Source organism: Vicugna pacos, chromosome 4 (assembly GCF_048564905.1).
Source record: "Vicugna pacos chromosome 4, VicPac4, whole genome shotgun sequence".
NCBI classification, from domain to species: Eukaryota; Metazoa; Chordata; class Mammalia; order Artiodactyla; family Camelidae; genus Vicugna; species Vicugna pacos.
Genome location: NC_132990.1, coordinates 52791894 through 52812658, shown reverse-complemented (window position 1 = coordinate 52812658; position 20765 = coordinate 52791894). Strand labels below are relative to the sequence as shown.

General features: G+C 42.9%; 1 protein-coding gene and 1 long non-coding RNA gene across 7 annotated transcripts in view; one reads left to right on the top strand and one right to left on the bottom strand.

The window, feature by feature from the left end:
- The window catches only part of PLPPR1 (phospholipid phosphatase related 1), a 505983-nt gene that overhangs the window by 224850 nt on the left and 260368 nt on the right, over nt 1-20765 (bottom strand). The gene's annotated exons all lie outside the window — the stretch shown is intronic.
- On the top strand, nt 2989-4935 carry LOC140696104 (uncharacterized). Of its 2 annotated transcripts, none has more exons than XR_012072128.1 (2): nt 2989-3162; nt 4470-4935. It is a non-coding gene; the product is annotated as an uncharacterized lncRNA (long non-coding RNA). The 2 variants fall into 2 exon arrangements; XR_012072129.1 differs by having other exon boundaries at nt 3005-3162; nt 4465-4935.

Sequence of the window (20765 nt, the reverse complement as noted above, 5' to 3'; positions counted from 1 at the left end):
TGAATGCAGGAGTCATCGCTTCACAACTGGAGTTCTCACTCATTGATTTAATCATTCATTCCACAAACAGTTGTTGAGTCCAGACTCTGTACCAAGCCTGTGTTGAATCTGGGAAATGCAGCTGTGACTGCCTTGCCCTCAGAATCCAGGAAAGAGAGTTTAACAAGTGAATACAAGGCAAGTAGAGGGTGGTATGGGAGCAGATAGCATGGGCCCTTCTTAGATTAATGAGGTTTCCTTTCTCACTGGTCTCCTCTCCACCCTCACTGCCACCATCCTCATCATCTCACACCTGTATTTGCACTATAAGCTCCCTGCCTCCAGTCTCACCACCTCCAATCCATCCTCCACACTGGTCACAGCCATCTTTCTCATATGGAAATCTGATCATGTCTCCCAACCTTTAAACTCTCTCTTGGCCTTTCAGATAAAACTGAAGCTCTTTCGCTTGGTATATTTCCCTTCACAGTTTATTGCTGCTTATCTCTCTAGCCGGATGGTTTGCTCCTCCACAGGGGTAAGAACCCACAGCTCTCACTGCAGCCACACAGGACAACTTCTGGTTCTCTTATATATATATATGTGTTTTTCTGCCTGGAAAGCCCTTCTGTTCATGGATTCTGAGACTTAGCTCACCTCAGCCACCCTAAGAAACCATCTTGATCTTTTTCTTCTCCTTTAGATGGATGCCCCTCCACCTCCCCACCCCAAACACACACTGTTTGTGCTTCCATAGCATCTGGGGCATATCTTTATCCAAACACTAACCCCACGGCATTAGTTGTTAATTAATGTTGCCTAGTTGCTGTCATCTCACTGTCCACACTCCAGCAGCCGGTGCTCTAGCCACATGGGATGACTCAGTTACCCCAACACATAGGGCATGTGCACACATTTCCTCCAGCTGGAACATCCTTTCTAGCCTTCCTTCCCTGGTAAAAGACTTCATTTTTCAAAAACATCTCAAAGACCATAGGTCAAATCCACCAGGGGAAGAAAAACACTTACACATCTGAACTATCAGCACTTGATTTACCCTACAATCGTAACAGTTAATCAGACTGCAGCATTGTTAGCTAAATACCTGTTTCCCCATCATTGAAAGCTGGAACTGTGTTTTACTTCCTTAAGTGCATGTGTGTTTTTCCTCACCAGCCTCCAGCACATAATAAGTGCTGATGCGTTTTTTCTGAATATTGAGAGAAGCCTGGAGGGAGGATGGAGTATATAGCATGTGAGTTACGAGCTTACAGGACAGGACAAACCTATCTTACTCTCTTATTTCACATGTGTTAATTCTTCTATTCACAACTAGATTATAAACACTTTGAAGGCCAGAATGATGTTGTACCATTTTCTATGAACTCCAACGCTAAATATGGGATAGGTTGTCAATAAATACTTGAAAATAGAATCTGAATATAATCACAATTAATTGAACTTGCAGATGTAAGAAGAGGAAATATAAAGAGGGAAAATAGAGCTCTAGTAAAAAGCAAAAAATAATCTTGATCTTTCTTGCCAAGTTTTGCAATGAAAGTGATGTGAATATTCACCAAGAAATAAAAAGGGACATATGCTGACAATTATATTTAAACCCCCATTATGCCAATTCCTTGAAAATATTTCTGGAAGGGTCTTTACTTCACTAATTGTTTGAAAAAAGAAAAAAACCTTTCAGATTTCTATCTTACTGGATGCTTTTTAAAAATCATAAAATTGAAGCTATTTTAATAATCTGCATCCTTTTCCAAGTCCCCTCTTTTTTTTCTTTCTCAAAAACTTCGCTTTTGACAATGTTGACTTATGAGTCAAGTTCTCTCTCATAAGTGAACTTTCTTAATTAACCTCAACTATATCACACTTTCTCCCACTTCAAAGAAGTTACAAAATGTTAAAAATTAAAATTTAAAAAGGTCCCCAGAGCAGCAGAGAGATGGCCTCCTCATGTCATCTTAAAGAAAACACTCTCTTTCAACCCACAGTCACAAATACTGGATCTGAGCTTGTAGCGTTTTCTTCTATCAGCATCAGCTTGGCTTCCAGGTTCCCCACACACTTCTCTTACAAATCCAAGGCTCCTTAGGTACAGAACCCCTCAAAATATACCTGTCTGCCCATCCCACCTTCCAGTTATGAACAAAATGCCAAGACAGAGAAACTTGCATATATGGCATTTTCTAGACTTAATGAACTAATCTGTGCTTATTCTAAAGGTTAGCTCAGGAATAATCAATTCTTTTATACTCCAGATGTGACATTCCAGAAATCTCCAAATTAGAGACCCACCTGATCAATAAAAGCCACCAATCACAGGAGAAGTAGGAGAAGCGGTACAGGAATTCAGTGAAGGCTGCAAGGGTACCTTGCTTCCCACTCGACCTCTTCTTGTCTCAATTGGCTTCTAGTCACTCCTCCCCTAAATGGCCATTATCTGTCCCTCTTCCAGTCCCCTTTGTCCCAGTCCTGGACTCCTCACACGCTGACCCAGTCTCTGCTGATTCAAAGGACCTTTAGATTTGAGGCAATTCCCAGGTGCCAGAGGCTCTCTGCACTCTAAAACCCCACCACAATGGAACTGGCATTTTAGGGAATCCTTTTCCCAGGACCTCTTCCCTGGGACTGAAGAAATGTCCAGAACGTGCCTGTCCACCAGCTAGATATCAGGCTGCAGAGAATGTCTCCCACGGAAGAGGCTAAGAGGGAAAACAATATCCCCATAAAGAAAAATAACCCGGAATCCTTCACATATTCCACATGTGTGTGTCTGTGTCATAAAATCCCTGGGCAAAAATAAAGCCCCAGCTTCCCTTGGCTGCAGCCACCACAGCAGCCCAACCCAGCTCCCAGTGCTGCCGCCTCCGTGCGAGCAAAGACAGCACCTTCCCGGGGGAAGAGAGATCCCGGCGTCCAGCGTTTCCAGGAGGTGATTATGACAAGCCTTTTAGTAACTCATCATTCATCCTCACACTGACCCGAGGCTCACCCCGGCGCCTGTGGCACTGGCGCTGAATGAGAAAGCCAAAGGCTACCCCTCAATTCTCCAGGTGACACCCACCCACCCCCAACTACGATGCGCCTAGGATGCGGGGTGGGAGAGGAGGAAAGGATGACAGCTGCCCACGCCTGAGGGAAAATCAAAGGCACAGCTTACAGCTAAGGGTGAGAAATCCCAACCCCCGCCGGGGCGGGAGGACTTGGCACCAGCTACCTGCAGGGCGCCCCCGCCCGCACGCCGGCTCCCATCGTAGCCCGGAAAGCAGCCAGGAGGGTGGAACGGGACGGAGGGAGCCTCCACGCCCCCTTTGTCTCCACGTTTCCCAAATGACAGGGGAGGAAAGTTTACGAACTGGGAGGGTGCAGCTTTCCGCTGGGTCAATCTGACACCTCCCTTTCTGGGATCGCCGTCTCCCTCTGCATCGCCCCGGCGCAGCCTTCATCTGCACCTTGATGCCCGCAAGCCGGGTTTGGGCCACCTGCGCCGCCGCTTCCAGCAGCGAACCTGCCCCCTGCAGCCCGGGCGTCCCGGAGCGGCCCGCGACCGCGGGCGCCCCACTCACCTCTTGCTCGGAGCTATCTCCTGTGCGCCCTACTGGGCCATCCGGCTCCCGGGAGCGAGATGCATTCAGGCAGTGGCTGGAGACACGCTCCCCGGGCTCTGCTGCATTCTGCCTGCGTGGGAGATCCAGCCAGCGAGCGCGCGGTGCGGGCGTGTACGAGTGTGTTTGTACGAGCGTGTGTGTGTGTGTGTGTGTGTGAGAGAGAGAGAGTGTGTGTGCGCGCGCGCGCGTGGGGTGGGGGTGTGCTGGATCACCGATCCCCCTCGGCGCCCATCCCGCGCTCTGCCTCCTCGTTCGCCTCCTCCTTGCGCGGCCGCTTGCACAGGGTCCAGGTTTCAGGATCTCCTGTTTGTTTAATGAAAGGAAGGAGCAAAAGGCTGGCGAGGGAGGGGGCGGAGGGGGGGGCAGGAGAGGAGGGGGAGGGCTCCGGGCTGCGCATGCTCAGAGGGGGACCCTGGGTGCTTACTCCCGAGCGCAGGCAGAGAGGAGAGCGAGCTAGGGGTGGGAGGCGAGCTAGGCTGCGCCCCCCGGAGCCGCAGGGGCCCGGCGGAGTTCCGGGAAGGCAGCTGGGAAACCCAACTGCAAAGGTGTTCCCTGCGCGGGGACTCCCTGGCGCCCGCGGTGCGGGAAGCTGGTAGCGGGATACCGACTCATCCTAGGAGACAGCTTCAGCTGTGAGTCCTCGCAACGCCGGGCTCTGCTCTCCGTGTATTTTTAGTGCTTGCGCCGGGGTTCCTGTGGACCGCTGTGTGGCCTCTGCGCGGCGAGGGACCCGGGTGCGTGTCCCCGGGAGCGTGTCCCCGGTAGTTCACGAGGAACCATAGGCAGTAGGTCAAACCTGAACTAAAACGAGTTTCCTGGTCTGTGCTTCTTTCTTCCCCCTCCCAACTTCTACTCCGTGAAGAGCAGAAAAGGCAGCTGTCCACTCGGGTACCAAAACAGGTTTGCTGGGGCGAGGGCGGGGAGAACACAAAAACCCTCTCCCAAGAACAAAGCGGAAGTGGAAGGAAGGTGAGTGCGGGAGGGCTTCATACTCAGCCTCCTTTGGCGTCAGGGTTAGATGGAGGAGACATTGCCCTATTCAAGAAGGCCAAAAGAACAATAGAGCCATTGTCCCCCTTGCCTCGAATGCCGAAGCAATTCTTCGCAAGTGGGGATTCTGGCTACTTGGTGAAGTGGAAGAACTATGAAGCCGAAGACAGCCCAGTGAGAGAACCCGAGCCCGCTGTGGCGATGGCGCAGTAACCTGAGGCCCGGGGAAGAGCTGGGGGAGAGGCTTTGCGAGTAGAGTGGAAACTCTTCTTGGTGTGATTGTTCTATGAGCAAAACAGGCCGGTGGTGAGGATCCATTAAAGAGCCTCCGTATTCAACTTCCTCCCTGTTTGATCACTGTCTTTCTTCCCATTTTCTCTCCTACATAAGAAAAGCCATCCTAAGCAGGGAACTCCCTGTAATGATATCAGGACCTCCTGTTTGTTCATTTTTGCTCCCTCCAGCAAAGGACTACCTTTTGGTCACCCTGGCGTTGGAGGGATGGAAGACAGCCTACTCTGTGCTGATCTTTTTCAAGCTTTCATTAAAGATCACCTCTGAGCACCTCCTCTATGCAGTGCAGGCGAGCAGATGCCTTACTGCTGAACTCTGACCCCTGTCCCATTCATCTTCCCAATAATAATGCCAAGTGACACTAGAACAGCAGGACAATTAGATCAAACCCTAGAGCACACCCGAAGGAGAGAAAATAGCGTGTCTAAATACCATCAACAAAAGCAAAGTTTAGGAGAAAAGACGTAGAAGAAAGGAAAATAAGGAAGAGAAAGGGAACGTTTTAAAAAGTGAGAGTATCCTGAGTGTTAGTGGCTGGTTCCTTCTCTCAGTAGTCCCTTGAAAGGAGCAGAATTGCAGCATCTCTTTGCTTAAAGGACAGTGAGTCTGGGTCTCTATCCACCAGGTAAGGGAGATCAGGTTCTTCTGAAAAGCAGTGAAGTCCCCAGAGTGAACCTCTCACTGCATTTGGGGCTCCTACTTCCATGCCTGTTTTTCCTCAGGCCTTCCCCTTGACACCAGGCTTCTTGGAAGGCATCCAAGACAGATCTGCTTATTACCATTTTCCCTTCAGAACAGTGAATAGCGTTCACCGTAATTTCAGGGTGTTGGCATTGGCAGGGCCTCAAGGCAGGAAAGCCATTTTCCCTGCCCTGGTCTCCTTTAAGCCCAAGGTGAGTGCGGGTTCTGAATCCAAGAAGTGGGTGGACTTGGAACAGGAAGGTGGGGCCTGGGTGAGTGCAGGTCTCAACTTGGCAGCTCTGTCACTAGAGACAGTACTGAGGCCCTGCCTCCAGCCACAGTTTAAGTGGCCAGTGCCTGGCCAGGGAGCACACTCTCCTTTGAGCCCTGCCTTGCGTGAGGAGGAAAGGAACACCACTCCCCTCGATAACTGGGACACTGTCCTGACCACCTCAAAGCTCCAACAAGGTCAAGGAGATTTAGAAATTTGGAATTGCAAATTAGGTGGAATCTCTTTGGTGCTGCTAGAAGAGGGAAAGTAGCAATTGGGGAAGAGATTTTTACTGCCCGAGGAGAGTAGGGGAAACACCTTGGACACTAAATGAGATGATGCACGTAAAACACCTAATGCAGTGCCTATCGCATAGCAAGCTCTCTGTAACTTTTATTAACTTGGTGGTTAACAGTTTCATTATGATGATTTTCTTTAAAAAGCTGATGAGTTTTTTTCCCCCCAAACTTAAATAAAACAAATGAAAGCCAACTGCCTTCCAATTTTCTTTTTGACTTCCTACATTGCCCTGTCACCCATCACCCTGAGCACGGATGTATTCACATACATGAGACGAAAAGCAAGCGCTAAAGCTGTGTAGCAGTGTGAATGGTGAATAACTTCACCCCTCCACACTCAGGTCCAGACACAAGTGCATTTTCAGTAACACGCCCCAAGCACTTTTTGCCACTTACACCTTACAGGGATTAAGCAGTTGGGTCTCTGGCTACAATGCCCCACTGACATTGGCTCACCAGGCTTTGTATTTCCTTCCTTCCTTCCTTCCTTCCTTCCTTCCTTCCTTCCTTCCTTCCTTCCTTCCTTCCTTCCTTTCTTCTTCCTTCCTTCCTTCCTTCCTTCCTTCCTTCCTTTCTTTCTTTCTTTCTTTCTTTCCTTTCTTTCTTTCTTTCTGCCTTCCTTCTAATTTTAGCTATCTAATGTGTTACTCCTCCTAGGTAACAGAATGCCCGAAGCCAATTAACATGCACACATCTGCAGATGGTTGTGAGAGAAATTAATGGTAAGAATATCAGAGGCTGCAGGTATTTTCAATGCCCCTTAAATTCTGATTCCAGACTAAGCATTCATCCTCCTACCCAGTGGACAACTCCTAAACTTTGCACCTCTCTCCACCAACAAACAAACACGTCTAATGGCCTCACCTTCTATATCAATAAAATAACAACCCAGTATTGTTGTCTTTCTGTGAGTGAATTTTTTTCTTGGAGAGCTGGCTATTTTATTTTAAAAAGAAGTAGCAGTTCAAAATATAGCATCAATACAAAAAATTCAAAATAAATAAAAGCCAGTAATAGATACAATGTTTGAACATAAAACTCTCTAGAACTATGGATGCTGTAGTGATAGCTCAGTTCTTAGAAAATTAGATGAAAGTAATTCCATTAGGTGATGTATTCATGAAATAATGTAACAACTCTATGGTGATGCAGTATGTGTGTAAGTTGTGCTCTGAATATTGTCTAATAATTATGAAACAGTGTTTGCATTTGACTTGTGTTCCCACTATAATATTGGTTATTTTCAAATACCACCCTAATAAGACAACTAGATTTGTAATTTTTTCTTCTTATATAAATGCCATAGATAGCAGTCTTTTTCGGTTCAGTAAAAATGTTCAGCTACGACTAAAAGGGCTAGACTAGTGATGTACCATTATAGGAGTCCAGACGTTTCCACGAAAATCAAAAATTATTACAACACTTTCCCCATAACCCCTTCCAAGTACTCTTATTGCCATTCTTAACACATCAAGTCCTTTTTTACATATGACTTGGCCCCACCTTGGTTGGTTATGAGCCATAAAAGGGCAGAGGTTTATTTCTTTTTTATGTTGCGGATTCCTCATGAAAATAAGCAAAGTGGTATGTGTTCAGTAAATGTTGAAAGAGTGAATGAATAAATACATAGCCAAAAATAAATTTCTGGGGATAAAATGTCAACTTTGAAAAAGGCTCCCAAGTACATGGCACTTTGTACTCCTCATAGACGATGAAGTCAAAAGACAATTTTTTAAATTATCTAAAAATGGGAGTTGGATGAGAAAGGCAAAACAGCTTTCTAGACACAGGTTTTATCCCCTTGGAAACATATAAATCAAGCCCATTTTAATTTTTCTGGTTCAGAAAAAGAATGCATTTTGGTTCAAAGTGTATTATTATTCAAAGGATAGCTTCATGCTGGCCAACTTAATCCAGCCAGAATAATGTTCTAATTGATTTAACTTTCCCCCAAATAGGATGAAATAGTTAAGGCAATAGTGCTTAGAACTCTCTTTCTCTTCAAAAGAAATCATTCAAAAAATGAAAAGAACCACCTCCAGGATCTCACCCCCGACACTTCTATCATTACTGTCTTGAGTGAAAAGGACCAGTAGGAAGTTGGTTCTGTTTTCGTGGAAGGGAACCTAAGGATGGGGAGGGGGTGGGGAGGAGGGAGACTAAACTATAAAAGGTCTCAGCTCTGATCACAGCTCCCCTGAGCCAGGGGTAGGAGAACGGGAGGACCAGGTGATTGGTGTCATGGTTACCTTTTCTCTTGCATTCCTGCACCTTGTAAGAGTTTCTTGAGAATGGTCTCAGAGAGGGAGAAGGAAAGATCCCAAGCAGAAGCTGCAGTCCTTTATAACCTAGTCTCAGAAGGAACACATCATCACTTCTGCCACATTCTGTCAATCACACAGGCTACAATGGAACTCTCTTAGTTTATCTTCATTGGAGGGGACTCTATAGTTCTTGCTGGGACCATGACTGATTTTAAGATATTTTTTCTTATTTATGGATGCATCTCACCCACGCTGAACCTAATGCTTGTTGCTACTTCATCAGCTCTGATTCCTGGGTCCCCCCATATACCATGATTTGGATTCTGAGTCATTACTCTTCATATGGCCCAGCCCCCAGGACCCCTGCACTTTTGTTGCTGGGAATTCTACCTAGTTCTCCATGGCCTCACAAGTGGGACCCAGGCACCTATCACTGATTTCCCTACTCTTTGGTTCCACCCCTGGCGCCATCATTAGGAATTGTTAGAATCATGACTCTACCTCCTTTGTACTTCATTCACTGTAGACATTCCACTGCTAGCAATTCCTGTCTGCTGATCCTGCCCCAATCCAGGAAGGCCTTGTCTGCCAGAGCCCATCAGTTTATCTTCTTCAGTCTGTCCTGTGCAGCCAACATGGAACCCTTCACTCTCAGTAATACTAGCATCTTCATTTTTCTCATCTGTAAAATGAATGGTCTAAATAAATCACTCAATCATTACCTATTAATAGTCTAGCTCAGGGATCAACCAACTCATTCTGAAAAGAACCGGACAGTATATAGTTTAGGCTTTGCGGGCCATGCGATCTCTGTCACAAACAACTCAACTCTGCAATCACTGACAGTGCATTAAAGAATGAGAATGGCTATGTTCCATATTTTTTCTTTCTTTCTTTCTTCTTTTTTTACAAGATAGGTGGTTGCTGGATTTGGCCCACAAGCTAGAGTTTGCCAACCTTGAGTCTAATTCTTCATTTTCTGCCCTTCACCTCTGTCACAAGAATGTGTCAGGTAGAAGGAACCTGGAGAGTCCTGCTTTCTGTTCTGCTGGGAGGAAAATAATAAAAGCCGTGAAATTGGTGCAGGAAATCTAAGTCCATTGGCAGTTTAGGGGATCCTTGTCAGCGTGGCTTTCACACTATCTTAAGAAAACACTTTGAAAATTATTTTTTTCCTTTTCTGTAAAGCAGTTGGCCGTGTTTTCCACAGGGAACAGTGGCAGCAACAGTAACTATACTATTTTTAGCCTCAAACTGACTTGTGCCGCCCTAGAAATTTAATGAGAGGAATATTTTAAAAGAAAATGGAAAAAAAAATAATAGCGTGAGCACAATACTCCTGTCTGTGAAAATAGGGCAGGTAGATATATTCTAATTATGACTGGCACCTTAGAAAAACTGCCTCTCCAAAGATAAACTCAACCCCAATAAAAACGAATACCTTCTTATGGAAGTCCCAATAAAGGAGCAACGTCTCTACTAAGTTGAACTTACACAAATTTGGCTGCTGGCTGAGGATTTTTACATATTCAGCCCAGAGTCATGAAGTTCAGCCTATCAAAAAGTTTCACTCCCCCAGAGTAATCTACAGACTCAATGCAAACCCCTGTCTGTATTCATTTGCTGGGGCCACAGGCTGGACGGCCTAAACAACAGAAATTTATTTTCTCCCAGTTCTGGAAATCAAGGCATTGGCAGGGATGGTTGCTTCTGAGGCCTTTATCTTTGGTTTGTAGATGGCCATCTTCTCCTCGGTCTTCACATGGTCTTCCCTCTGTACATGTCTGTGCCCTAATCTCCTCTTCTTTTAAGGACCACAGTCATATTGGATTGGGGCCCACCCTGATGACCTCATTTTAACTTAATTACTTCTTTAAGCTCCAATCTCCAAATACAGTCACATTCTGAGGTACTGGGTGTTATGATTTCAATATGGGAATTTTCAGCTGACAGAGCCCATAATACTATCAAAATCCTGGTGGTGTTTTTACAGAAATAGAAAAATCCATCCTAAAATTCATGTGGAATCTCAAGGGATACCAAATAGCCAAAACAATGTTGAAAAAGAACAAAGTTGGGGGTCCCATTCTTACTGATTTCAAAACCCACTTCAAAGCTACAGTAATCAAAACAGTGTGATCCTGGCATAAAGATAAACATATAACCAATGGAATAGAACAGTGAGCCCAGATATACTCACGCGTATGGTCAAATGATTTTCGACAAGGATACCAAGACTACTCAGTGGGGAAGGGCAGTCTTTTCAACAAATGATGTTGAGAAAACTGGACAGCCACATGTAAAGGTTGGACCTTTACCTTACACTATACACAAAGTAAACTCAAAATGAATAAAAGACCTAAACATAAGATCTTAAACTACAAAACTCATAGAAAAAAGCAAAGGAGAAAAGTTTCAAGACACTGGATTTAGCAATGATTTCTTGGGTATGACACCAAAAGCACAAGCAACTAAAGAAAAAGTGATAAACTGTGCTACTGTCCAGTTAAGATCTTCTGGACATCAAAGGATACTATCAACAGAATAAAAGGGCAATCCATGGCCTGGGAGAAAATATATACAGATAAATAATCGTATATCTGTTAAAAGGTTAATATTCAGGACATATAAAGAACTCCTATAGTCTGACAACAGCAAAACAACCCAATTCAAAAACGGGCAAAGAACGTGAATAGACGTTTCTCCAAGGAAGATATATAACATCCCATGTGCCAATATTTCATATGCCGATAGGCACATGAAAAGGTGCTCAACAGAGCTAATCATTAAGGCAAAGCAAATCAAAACCACAATTATAAAGATAAGAAGCGATAGATAATAAAGTGTGACTTTCATGGGAAGAGAAGAAAACACACTAAAATTATCACATCATACCCACTAAGATGGATATTATCAAAAAGAAAAAAAAACAGAAAATAACAACTGTTGGTAAGGATGTGGAGAAACTGGAACCCTTGTACACTACTGGTGGGAATGTAAAATGATGCAGCCACTATGGAAAATAGTATGACATGTCCTCAAAAAATTAAAAATATCAATTATCATGTGATCCAGCAATTCCACTTCTGGGTATATACCTGGGGATGTCATGCCGGGTGTACACCTGGGTAACACACGAGGTAAGAAAGTCACTCATTCATTCTTACTTTAAGTTAACCAATATGTACTAAATGTGTGGTGCCAGTGTAATCATAGAGAATTTGAGGTCAAGAATTTCAGATAGAACTCTGAGGAAATGATACCTAATATTCTGACTGTGTATTTATGTCATTTTAAAATTACAAATGTATTTGTTAAATAACAATTCCATGAAAGATATAAAGGAAATGCCTTGAGGACTTAGCTAAAAATAATCTTAAGGTATTACTGGAATAGCACAGTACAATTGTAACCATCTAACTTTGATGTAGACATGAGTTATGACATAAAATCATTTGATTAAACTTTTTAGGAGTACATCTCCTAATCCTTGGACCATCCCAGAGCCCCAGTAACTGGTAAATGATACATTAACCCACCAAAGTGCCTACATCAGTCTTCTGACAGGGAAAACTCAAGAAGATCGCTGAACTATATACCAAACTATACACCCTCTTCACAAAATACCAATGATAATTAACATCATCATCAATATCATCAGCAGATAATCTGCATCAGAACTAGTCACCGTTAGTCTACACTGCTTGGTAAGCCAAAGATTCAGTGAGGTAACTACTATCTATTATTTTGGCTTGCAGTATTCCCTCTTTGACCAGTAATGGTATCCATATTTCCTTCAAGAACCCACCATTCTTCAACTACTAATACATGTGATTTGGGGGTGAAAAGCCTCTCCCACTTCCAAGCATGGACACAGAACCCTGACCTAGTTAATCAGAATCTCCCATGGCCCTAGATATGCAGTATCTCAGAGATAGCAAATGATCCAAACCAGGAAAATTAGATTAAAATCCAGGACTTTTGCTAACAGGAAATAAAATGTTTCCTTTTACTGGGGATACTAAGCATTTAAAATGTTCCAAGCCTAGGAATGCCAGGAGAAAGACCTTTGCATGTTTTTAAATCCCTCAGCCTAGCCATGCCTTAAAGTATTACCAGACTTTTCAGTTACTTAAGCAATAATTTAGTTTTGCTTAAGGCACTTTAAATTAGATTTTCATTCCCTGGCCCCACTGAAAATGTCTTTATGGATACATTAATCATGGCATCTCTTTAAGTAATAATGACAAACAAAAGGGAAGGCAAGCAAAGGGTAGAAATAGTGTTTAAAGGAGATCTCTGGTTGCACCAAGACTGATTTCTAGCCCCGAACATTTAAGGCAGTCTTCCACCCATGAGCGTATATCTTACGCAAGCTCTTCCCCTTTTCTGAATTGCCAGATTCAAAGGCTGACACTCTTGGAGGCTGACATCCACTGTTAGACAGATGGTGCTCAGGGGGGTAAGGCAGAGGCCAGGCAGACCCTGCCAACTCATTTGGCCTCAGGCCCAGCCCTACTCTATCACCGCAACTGCTGTCCGTATCCAGCTAAGGCTGGTCTGAGTTCTTCTTACTGTCAGCATCTCTCGGCTCCAGAAGATGACAGTGGTGTTGGAAACTCCTTGTTCCTCCCAGGCCTGTTGGGTACATGTGCCAATCACAGCTTTGTGTGGTCGGACAGGTGTCCCTCAGCACCAAGGCAGGATGAAGCTGCCTCCCACCCCAGAGGCTCCTGAACCACAGGGGTAGTCAGGGAAAGTGTCAGGAACAGCTGTCATCCCTCTGACTGCCAGGCTGATCTGACTGCCTTGGTGGGTGTGCCCTCCTTCCCCACAGCTCCCAAAGTTGTTCAATTCACAAGCATCCACTTCCCAGAAAGAGGGGGATTCTCCTGTTTATCCCTTGCTCCAGGTTCATCTTCTATTCTGCACCCAGAAGTGATCTAAACTGTAATCTGACTCTGTTACTCACAGGTTTAACCCTTCAATGGCTTTCCCTGACCTGATGTTCAAGGTCCTTCCTGATCTTGACAAAGACTTCATACGTATCAGCCCAAATCTCATTATTAACAACACAACTAAACCTTGTCTCCTCCCAACTATTCCAGTGTACCAATGCTTCTTATGTACTGTTCTAACTTTCCCCATCATGTCTGCCTAACTCTAATTTGTCCTTCAGGTGTCAACTCAGATACCACCTCATCCAGAAAGCTTCTCCAAATTCTGCAAGGTATAGGAGGGAGGAAGTAAAGTATTTCTCCTCTGTGCTCTCACAGCATCCTGAGTTTCCCTCTGGCCCAGAACTGCTCCTACTATACTGCAATTACACCTACATATTTGTGACTTCCTTTATAAGCTGTGAGCAAACCAAAGATAAGAGTCCTGTCTTCTATTTAGTATATACTAGGTGCTTAGCTTGTGTTTCTTGAGCAAATACATGGCACGTGAATACCTGTGTTCCCTACTAGAATTAGGACATAAAATGTGGCAGTCAATGCTTGACTCTGAAGGGGCATCTCATCTCAGGAGAAAATGTTACTGTCTTCTTCTGCTCATCAAAGGAGTGTCTGATTCAGAGCGGAAGTGGATTGTGCTGGTCTGGATACAGAGGCAGCAACAGGACTCTTGCCACTGTTTTCCTCCCCTTGTTTCTAGGTCTAATGGAAAAGATCTCTGGGCTCTGGAGTATCCCATCCCCACTTTCACTCAACTGAATGACTTCAGCTCTGTGCCCAAACCCCAGACAGCAGCATATCATGGGTGTGCCCAGAACACCAGGGAACTAGCCCTGCTTTGGCACATCCAGCGGCACTGGTACCCCCACATGGCAAGCAGCCACCTCATGACTACATTAATGAGTGTCAGCAGCACTGAGGGCAGTGGGACCTCAGTGGCACCCACAGTGTTCACTCTGTTTATTGGTTTTGTCATCAAGATCAGCATCTGTGCCCATGATGGTGGATGTCAGCAGCAGTTGTGGTATCGGAGCTCCCTCTTCCAGTATAATGGTTTTTTCTTGCCAGCACCCGGAATTAAATAGGGAAATGATTGTTTCTATGTGGTAGAGAAGAGGATCTTTTCATTTATACATTTGATACACCATTACTAACTGAAAGAAGTCAGAAGGATACTGTTTGGTTTTTTATTTTTCCAACAAGACCACTTTCTCTAAATTGGTATGGCCTAAGATAGATTACAAAATCTAGAGACTATGCCAAAATAGAACCTGAAACCATGAGCTCAAATCTTGGTTGTGCTCTTTATTTCTCATACCGATACTGAGTAAGATCCTTGCCAGCCTCAGGGCCATCATCTATAAAAGAGGCACAATAAAGATCCACCTCATTGGGTTAATATGTGAATTAGATGAGATTGTGTGTATCCGTGCTCTACAAATGTGGAGTGTGGTTAGCAGCCACTCTGCACAGCACGGTACTTTCTACATAGAAGGCGATCGATAAATATTTGCTGAATCAAAATACAAATGAGAGATCTCTAGCTCCTAATACAGCCCTGAAATTGTTGCCAGGATAAATGGATAAATCCCTACTTTTTCCATATCATTCTCCTCAGTTAGGGGAAAAGGATGGACATTCACCAGATGGCTGGTAGCCAGGTGGAAAAATATACAGGACCTGAGCCTTTATTGCAGTGAAAAAGATGCCCTCCAAGTTCTGAAGCAGCAGTCACATTTCCTGGGTATCCCCCCTGAGATTCCCACAGTCCCACAAAGTTCTTTCTCATATACTCAGAGGAAGCTGAGGGGTGAAGACACTGTAGGAAGAGGTAAGCTGGATTCTGCCTGGACCACCCAGCAGCACAGGGTTTTGCTTGTTGTGGGTGGTGGGAGCAGTCAATACCACCAAGCACTAGCAAACAAAAGCCACTCACAGCTTCACCACCCACTAGGAATAGAGACGGGCAGTCCTGGCTAATGAGTTCTCAACACATGCCTTGCTAGCGGCACCTCCGATGATGGCAGTCATGATTTGAGTAAAATGGGGATGGGCTAAAGGTTGCCAGGTAAGCAGTGGGAATCACTGAGAATCTATACCGGGTACGGATGCAGATACAGACACTTAAGTGGCAGGGTCTGAAAGGGACCAGGGTGTGGGCCATTCCACAGAAGGCAGCTGACGGTTGTCATGCAGGAAAGGGGCAAGGTATTATCAGTTCTTTGTTTTTCAAGAGAAGCTACGAATCAGGTTCTACATGGAATCTTTGATTTTTTTTTTTAAGTTGAATAAAACTTTTTTGAAGATGCAAAAAAACCATGTGTTGGCCAAGAAATCACATCCGCAAGTAGGATTCACCTTTTAGCCAGCCAGTGTGCATCTTCTATTACAGACCTTGTCTGTTACTCTTCAGAGATCTCCAACTTTAATGGAGGTCATAGGGAACATAAGAGCACATGCTAACATATGTGGATGGCTGGATTATGTTATAGTCACCAAGAAAATATGAGGTGCATTAGGACCTCTATGAAATGAGAAGTAATACCACAGGATACAATCTCCCATGAAGGTGAGTGAGGGGGTGAATGAAGCCTTTACTATGCAGATCACAGAGCTTAGAAGCACTTTGCATGCACACACACACACCCCACATTTGGTCTGGGTGGCATTACATAGGTAGAAAAATAAGCAACAAACTCAATAAAGTACAGTAGATAAATGGAGAAAGCATTGTACTAGAAAATACAGACTCCTTGATAATTGCAATTCACCTAGCTTGGTTTTCTCATCTGTTAAATGGCGATGAAATTAATGCTTCCTTTGTAAGACAGCTTAGAGGATTTAAAAAGATATGCTTGGCACCTAACAGACTCAGAGTGTTGGATCCTCACAATGCCATCTTTAGTGGGTTGGCTCCATGGGTTTGCACATTGCTACTGAAGAAAGGGTCACTGGGATTATCTTGACAGGGCTGGTTTGGAAAATTCAGTTGCACTGCTGCCTCCTGCTTCTCTCATTCGGATTTTCCACTGAGGTGGGGGTGAGGAGCAGTAGGGCACTTTCTCAATAGAGTGCTCTTTGCCAATAATGAAGTCCTTTCCACAGTGGGAAATTCAGCAGAAAAACTAGGTTATCACCATTTTTTATCGTAGCTGACATATTTCACTTTACCACTGCCTGTGCAAGATCTTCATAAAAATGGAGGAACAAACACTTTTAATGACATTTTGCAAAGAAGTCTGATGTGTATCCAGGGTCTGATCAGCTCCAGTTGAATAAATGGAGGCTGTATGGGAGCAGTTCTGAATTTGTCAGCCTGTCCACCTGTCAATTTCAACGTGCATTTACTCATATTTCCTGTCAGTCTTCAAAGCTAGTCTGCTCGTATGACTGGTGTATGGATCATACATAAAATGGGCAACACATGTAAATGTCTGCAAATAAAAAATGAAAACAACAGACAATTCCTTACTGGCCACCAGCCATGTGTATTCATCAAGGGGAGGAAACTAGCCCAAAAGGCCATGATTGATGTGCTGCTCATTTCTAACTGCCTCTCTTCAGACATTTGAATGATTGTGCTAAAAACTATAGGAGTTGTCAATGAGAAGACAGGGTATTATTCCGTGAGAAATAACAGATTTCTTCCCATCTCTGTTTTGATAAGTGTTGAAATTTATGCTTCCCATTCTAGAGGCTACAAGCTCCAATTTAAAGTATGAATGGAAGGCTTCTTTTGGAGAATAGGTAGAAACCTATTGTTATGGGTTGAATTGTGTTCCCCCAAAATTTATATGTAGAAATCCTAAACCCCAGTACCTCAGAATGTGACTTTATTTGGAAGTAGGGTCACTGTAGGTGTAATTAATTAAGATAAGGCTATGCTAGAATAGGGTGGGCCCCTAATTCAGTATAACTGAAGTACAAAGTCTTATACAAAGGGGAAATCTGCACACAGAGACACACACAGAGAATGCCATGTGAAGACAGGGGTCCTGCTGCCACAAGCCGAGGAACTACCAGAAGCCAGGAGAGAAGCCTAGAACAGATCCTTCCCTAGTGCCTTCACAGGGAGTATGGCTGTACTGACACCTTGATTTCAGGTGTCTGGCCTCAAAACTGTGAGACAATAAATTTTGGTTGTTCTAAGCTATTCAGGTTATGGTACTTTGCTATAGCAGCCCTAGTAAATTAACATACCTAGAAAACAATAACCTAGATTTTGGTCAATGGTCTATAATGAGGAATCTGGATAAATAAAAGGAATGACTTGAATCTTACTGTAAATTTTCTCCTGTAATGCCACAAATGGTATTATTTTGTTACACATTTATACATTCATTTTGAGGCATCTTCCAATGAAGGACAGTTACGGAGAAAAAAAGTTAATAAAATACAAATGAAAAGAGAACATCAATATCATCAAAGATAGAAGGAAGGACATATATTAGACACAAGGATGAGTAAAATTTCTGGAACTGAGCCTCACACTTCCCTGGATGTTTCCTGATTGCCTGACCAAAAAACAAAACATGGAAAGATTATACCATAGAAAAGACAAAGTTTACCAGTTTCTCAGATACATAAAGCTTTGGTTGATATTTTATTATTTTGTAATTTATCACTATTACTCCTATCATTGTAATGATTAGGTGAGCACTAAAATAAAGGGCCAAACAGTGGTTTCTACTTATTGTGCAAAGCATGGCTCATGCCATCCAATGTGGATTACATATACCCCATGAAGTCCTGCCCATTTAGCTATTTCTCAGTAAACTTTTCTCATCTATGCCCTACTAAGTTGGGCGTGTAAGTTGCCTGTTCAGTTTCAACAATATTATATTGATGAATTTAATGAGGAATATTCTTACAAAAGTCTAAAAAAGTAGGCAAAATATATTTTATACACAGTGTTAGTATAGAGAATGATAAATTACTTCATTTTAAGCAAAATATCACTATGATCTTCTGTGACAATGTTGTAAAAGTCATCACTTTGCCATAATGTCAATCTGCAGAAAACAGGAAGAATATGACCTAGTTTGAGTATATATTTGGATGAATGTTTCCTCTTTCTTGTCCCAGCTGAGACTAAAATAACTCTGCCTGACTCCAACTGGAATCAGCATGTATTCATGCAGGAGATGGGGCAGGATGGGGTTAATGACCACTTTACATACAGGTGTAACAGAACAATGGGGAAGTTTCTTAAATGTAATATGAAAGAAAATATAAAGAAGAAGACCTTCAATTTTTCACCATATAGGATCATACTTGGTTTCACAGTAGTCCCCTCCATGGAGCTGCTATATGCATAGACAAAGAGGATGATGTTAGAGAACTCATCTCTAAAACAATTATTACTTCTAAAGAAAGTGACAAACGGCCAGTTTAGACTTTCTACTTCTTATTGAGTCCATTTTAGTAAGCTGAATTTTTATAGTGAAATTTCCTTTCACTGAAATTGCAAATTTATTGACATAAAACTATCCGTACTATTTCAATTCATGGTTCAAAATCATTTTTCCTAAGAATTTTAAAGGCATTAAACATTGGCTTCTGGAATCTAAAAAGTCTGATATAAACCCAATTTCTGTTCCTTTGTAGGAAATATATTTTCCTGCAATTAAAAGAAATTGGGATTTCCTTTTAATTACTGCCCTGAAATTTGCTATGGTTCATTTTTAGTTGAAGTATAGTTGATTTATAATATCGTGCTAGTTTCAGATGTACGGCAAAATGATTCAGTTATGTACATACGTATTTTTTCAGATTATTTTCCATTATAGGTTATTACAAGATATTGAATATAGTTTCCTGTGCTATATAGTAAATCCTTGTTGCTTATCTATTTTATGCATAATAGTTTGTATCTGTTAATCCCATATTCCTAATTTATCTCTTCCCCTCCCTTTCTCCTTTGGTAACCATAAGTTTTTCTATGTCTGTGACCTTCTCTGTGTGTATGTGTCTTCAACATTCTGTCTCAAATCTCCCTTTGCCTCTCTTTTATAAGAACACACATGACTGTATCTAATACTTACCCAGGTAATCCAGGATAAACTCTGGGATCTCAATATCCCTGACTTAATCATATCAGTGGCCACATAAAGTAATATTCAGTCTTCTGCCCAGTAAGATAGTAGTCACAAGTTCCAGGGATTAAAAAGTAAATTTATTTTTTGGGGGGAAGAGGACATTTTTTCAGCCTACTACAACAAGGCAATCATAGTTCAAAGAAGTACACATCACATGTACTTTTCTTTGGGTTAAAATTCATTGACTCCTTGGATTCCCTATGCTGCCTCTGATGCTCAGTTCTAAAAAATGCTCAGTCTGTAAAATCAGCATCATATCATTTAATCCTTGCCTACTTCATGGGCATGTGGAGAAATAAAATGAGATACGACATACAAAGCACTTTCTAAATGGTTGACATACAAAGCATTTTCTAAATGGTATCGTGGAAAGAATATAGGACCTAATTCTACATTCTAGGGTCTGGAAGCAGACACTGGATTTATATCTTGAGACCTGCCACTTACCTAACTTAGGAATCTTAGTCTTTTCATTTACAAAGAAAAGGTGAGCTACACCTATTTCACAAATTTGTTGTCCTAATTAAATGAGATAATGTATGTGAAAATGACGGGCATGCTGCCTGGCTCATAGTAACATTAACCCACCTCCTTCTTCTCTGCTAAAAATGATCCCATACACACTCTCTGCATTGTGACAAGATGTTACGCAGACAAGCTTAGATCAGCAGTTTTCATTTCAAGCAAGAAGGACAAACATAGATAATAACTACTTCAATAATTAATAGACTGGAACAAACCATTCACTGATCCTATGCATGGGAAATAAGGATTCTCTGCCGTGACCTAATTCGTGTCCTTGGCTAACACATTTTCCCTTCTTTGTTCCAGGGAAGATGAACAATATGGTGCAAAAAAGGCCTAGTCAGGGCCTGGAAAAGTGTAGCCCAGTAAATCACAGTTATTGCTACTAAGGTTATTATCATTTCCTTGCATTCTAGAAGATACTACTGGCAGTATTACTATTCACATATAGGAGCAAATAAGATTGTGATTCAAAGGTCTAATAAATACCCTAAGTTCATTTCATAGTAGCTCTATTCCCTTTTGCATCTTTGACTACACGGCCCCATTCATTAGTTCGACAGACTGCTGACATCGAGCTTAAAGATTTCATTCTTAGGTGACGTTTTACCCACGACCGCTTATATCACAGACTGAAGCCCTGATGTCAGGAAGAGGTCTCATAAATGGAGACCTTTGACCAAAAGGGCTCGATGAGGAGCTGTTCTAAGTATTTAAAACAACCCCTACTCTACTTACCACCATTTGATCGGTGGTGTTTCCCACAGATGCATGCTCCATCTTCCT